We start from the raw sequence: 4,737 nt of genomic DNA, 5'->3' as shown, positions 1-4,737 counted from the left end.
CTTGAGATGACATGTGTTGTGAATTGGCGCTATAAACTATATATAAACTGAATTGAATTGAACTCAGCAAGCCAAATTTGATTTAAATCATATGACTCTGTGTGTGTAGTTAATTGAACACAAATATAAAAAGTTTGTAGTGAATGCAGGTTTAGTGTTTCACTCAAAACTTAAAAAGAGAGCAACAAAAAGGTCAAACTGACTGATGACAATTATTATGCTGTTTTGACTTGATTTGTATCTTGGGCTTGTATTTTTATTGATTCTCAGTGTGTTTAATATCCAGAAGAACCAACACCTATAGGGGGTTGCTGAGTGAAAGGGCATGCATACTGCTGGGTGCCCCCCACCAGAGAAAGGCTCCATGTTGCAATAGCTGTATAACACCTGTCTTTTAAGGGAATAGAAAAAACATTATTTTTTTGGTCCTCTTCCAATGCAGGGCCATCTACAGGTATAACGCTCCATTTGGCTGCTTTCCAGTCAGAGACACAACAACATGTTGAGGTGGTGGACAGCTGGGCTGAGCCTCTCCACAGCGCCGTTCCCTATGTAGTTATTTTATTTGGTCAGAGGTAAAAAGGCATTCTGGCACAGATGTAATCTCAATTTCTTCACCGCTTTGCGCCGGAAAATCCCAGCTCTATAAGAAGCCTCCTATACCTGACAGAAAGTTCATTTCTGGCGCAATAAAATGACAATTGGACAGAGATGGAGCTCTCACTCAGACAATTTCTCCATAAGCCGACTGAAAATGTTTCTATGATATTTGATATCAAATCAAAAACATTAATATTTCTAAATGTCTTTAGAAACTAAATTTAAATAAAAAGAAATGTGGCACAGAGACACTCCCTTTTATTAAGAGAGACGAGGTCTGAATTTGGATCAACGGCGCGCAACAACTTCAGATGCACTTCAATCATTTGTGAAAAGTATAATCTAATATCTTTAGATACTTTTATGATTAACTGCAATTATAGTGTAAATATAATCTCTAAACAATGGTATTAACAGCCACTGCAGCACAAGTGCGGTTAAAAGGTAGGACAGAGAAAAAAGGCAAAGTTACGCACAAGGAATAGTTCTCAGATATTTAAAATGAACATCTCTGTGACTCACCTAACTTTCAGTGTCTTCCTTCATCCCGATGGCTGGTGCGCTGATCGGGTCGGATCCCGCTCTGATTGCTGAGTCGCGCTGGGAGGCGGCTGGCGGAGCGCCAATGTGCGCTCATAACGGAGCGCGCTCACATCTGCCAAGCCAAGCGCAGGTGCTAGGAGACTCTTCAGATGATGATGAGCAAAAAAAATCACTCACTGCTCTCTTGAGTTATTTTTTCTCTCCCCCCCACCCCCAAAAAAGGCTGTCCCACCCACCATCATCCTCATATCACCTCATCTCGGCTCAGCATCACTCCCTGTGCGTCATCGCATCCAGTCACTGTCGACCCCGCACGACTTTCCAAGCGGTCGTCACTCACTTTGACAACTGTCAAACTGCAGGACTAAACTAAAAAACAATTGTCCTGTCTTCTGACATTGAAAATAATCATATATTCCTAGGTTTACATTTATTTCAAATGTCTTCTTCAAAGAATACAGACTGAAAAGCTGATGAAAAGTTTATTTCTTTTGACTTGTGACACTTTTTACTTTTTTTTTTCATGACACTGCAATAAACCATAGATATATTCAGCAGGAAATAAAAACATAAAATATTCCCTTTTCTTTCTTACTTCCACAAAGTTTCCAATTGTAACACTGCATGTTTAAAATAAATAATTCTAAAAGTTTATTAAATATTCTATGGTATATATGAATAGGAAACAAAATTATTCCTGAAATTTAAATGTATGGTCTCTGACTTTTAAACCCATTTGGAGCAACTACTTGTCAAAATAAACTTTTCTGCCAATTGATTTCTTGCTGATTTGTTTGCTGAGGTTTGTTTTTACAAAACTTACTAAAAAATTATCTTATTGTGTTAACCCCAAACCTTTTCAGAAATCCTCATGTCCCTTGGATATTATAGCTGTCATGATCATCAAATTTTATTTGACCAAATCAACAGTGTGCATATTTGAGAATGAAAGGAGACCTAGATTTAAAAAAAATACTAAAAAGAAAAAAAAAAGAAAGCCATTTGAAATTTGGAGCTTGGCAATGTTGGAGAAAACAGACATGTAACTGCACTTCACGCTAAATGCAACATCCCTGTGTTGATATATGGGGGTGGTATCATTATGGTTGCGTTGATGCTTTTTATCAGTAGGAACCATGGAAGCTGGGTTAAAGTTGATTGGAAAGGGAATAAAGCGAAATACAGAATGATCCTACAGAAGACCTGTTACATCCTGCAACAGAGTCGTGACCAGAGGGAGGAGGCTCATTTTCCAGCAATAAAACAACAAACAGACAGAGCTACAGTTAACAGCCTCAGTCAAAGCTTCTTTCACTTTTAAAATCTTCCAGTCAAATGCAGGCCGATTATTATTATATGTATGTATCATAAAATAAAAATTAATGTTCACACACATGCTTCATAAACTGGGATAGACACTGATTTGCTGCTCTAGTCTCAAAAAGAGGAGGTTATATATATAGTTGCTCTACACTGAATATAAATCAATGACACATTGTTCTTATTTTTATCTATGAAAGAATAATCAAAGACTTTTCACATTACTTTCCCATTCAGCAATTATTTGCTTTTATTACTTATTTCCAGACTCCATATTTCAGTCATATCTAGATTAATTACCATTTTATCCCTTTTTCTTAAATCCATCTAATAAACATTGCAAATTATGGTAAAGTGAGGTAATAATTGAATTAACACCTATGAATATAATATCTATTCCCATTCAGCAAAAAAAAAAAAAAAAATACCATAAAAGAATTATGAAGGCATTCATCTTCTTTACTTCTACAACCTACCTGACATCTGTATACATTAGATACATAAGTCAGTGCAATTAACATGTGAAAATTTCAGTTAGTTCTTAATTATCCACAATTTTTTTCAAGCATGCTCCATGTTTCATCCCATTAAAAAGGAAGGGAAACAAATCACTGTGAATAAAAAATGTACAAAGATTTTTTAGAGGAGGTAGTCACTTTTCTTCTACACTCTGGTCAATACCGCAGTTCAGCCAGACAGCATTTATCGTTTTTCATGAAAATGTAGAGTTCACCCAGAGCAGCAGCCTGCTTAGACAGATGTTCAGTCTGTCTGTGAAGTAAACTGACCACTTAAAGAGCTGCTTCAGCACTCAATCAATGACCAGACTTTCATCTTACAATGCTTGCCTTTTTTTTGCCCACCGGAGGTTCTGTGGAAAAAAAAAATCGACTTCTTCATGTTAAAAGCAAAAATCACGAGCACAGCTTCCTACTCTCTGAAGGCACAAACCCAGCAGAAGGCACAGGAGGATATAATTGGACGTCCCTGTTATGTATGCACAATAAATTGATTATTTCATCAAATCAAATATGAGAAATGGAGCCGCTTTCAGAATTGACAAACAATTTTCACAGCAATTTGGGTTAGAACTGTCATTACCTTTGAGGAGATTACCTCTATCTTTGTCCATGCATACGTGGCGCTGGAGGAGAGATCAGGGGGAAAAAAATCACTATTAACACAACAAAAGTTGAGCAATTATGTCATGGATTGAAACAACCAATGGTTCTCATCTGCTTGCTGAGCGTGTTAGTTTCTGGTCTGTGTGTTGCAAAAGTAATTAAAGCAGTCTGACTCGCCCATTCACTGAGGGGAACTGCAGGGTATGAAACATACTGAGATCAATATCTCTGCACAGGAATACACATTAACCATCACAGGGGTGACAACCCTGAGCCAAGCATTCACAGTAATGTTGGCATTTACAGTGACATTCAGTCTAATTGCATATCAAGAGAGTTGCTTTTCAGCAGTCCCGACTCGGATAAAATTCTGATAAGAGTTCAGATTTCAGCAGGTAAATAAAGACAGCTAACATCCTCCTGCAGTTGATGCAAAAATCCCCTCCTTTCATTCAGATGCATTTGTCATTGAAGCTCTTGCTTCCTGCGTCATGTTGTCATCCTTTCCTTTCAGTATCCCAGCTATACTGTGCCTGCTTTTGTTTAATTCATGAGCTTAAGGCTAAAAAAACAGAGTTTTTCATTATGGTAAAAATCTGATATTTCCGTCATCACTCAGATGAGGCTCTGCAGGGTGGGTTTCAGCAGTCAGCCGTCCTCCTACACACAGATCGACTCCATCCTTGCACCTGAAACGACTGAAAGCATCAGAGTTAACATAGTGGATTGGAAGAGTCATGACTGTGCCGTGCAGCAGCTACCTGGTATGAGCGTCAACACATCACTGTCTGGCACCAGCTTGCTGGATTTGGAGCCAAGTGCCTTCATTCTCTGATTAAATCAAAACTGACAAACTTTTTCCTAATAAATTTTTCTCGATCATCTCCAGGACTCCGATATGGTTATACATTCACATAGAGCCATCTCAGACCCTGTTTCCTCTCTCTAAGGCAAAGGGCTAGTCATTAAAAGGGATTTTGCTACATCAGTGGTTAATATGATGTTCTCATTAGCTAGGTGATTAAATCTGGGAAGAAGAGCTTCACATTTATCTTATCTCTCTAAGAAAGTGCATTAATAAAGTGGAAAGTGAGATTGAATGTAAATGGCTTAGCTTTTTATTATGCTATTATGCAGCCATGTTTTTAAT

The 4,737-nt window shown here is 37.8% G+C and overlaps 1 protein-coding gene across 1 annotated transcript in view; it reads right to left on the bottom strand.

Moving 5' to 3' along the window:
* LOC107086830 (alpha-1A adrenergic receptor) overlaps positions 1 to 1,280 on the bottom strand; it is a 14,792-nt gene extending 13,512 nt beyond the window's left edge. The window contains exon 1 of the mRNA XM_015378038.1: positions 1,123 to 1,280. The gene's annotated coding sequence lies outside the window, so the exon portion shown is untranslated. The remainder of the gene's footprint in view (positions 1 to 1,122) is intronic.
* Positions 1,281 to 4,737: the final 3,457 nt, after the last annotated feature.

This window comes from Cyprinodon variegatus, unplaced genomic scaffold (genome assembly GCF_000732505.1).
Source record: "Cyprinodon variegatus isolate N-32 unplaced genomic scaffold, C_variegatus-1.0 Scaffold163, whole genome shotgun sequence".
Taxonomy (NCBI): domain Eukaryota; kingdom Metazoa; phylum Chordata; class Actinopteri; order Cyprinodontiformes; family Cyprinodontidae; genus Cyprinodon; species Cyprinodon variegatus.
The sequence above is the reverse complement of the archived record's forward strand: the minus strand, read 5'-3'. Positions and strand labels throughout refer to the sequence as shown.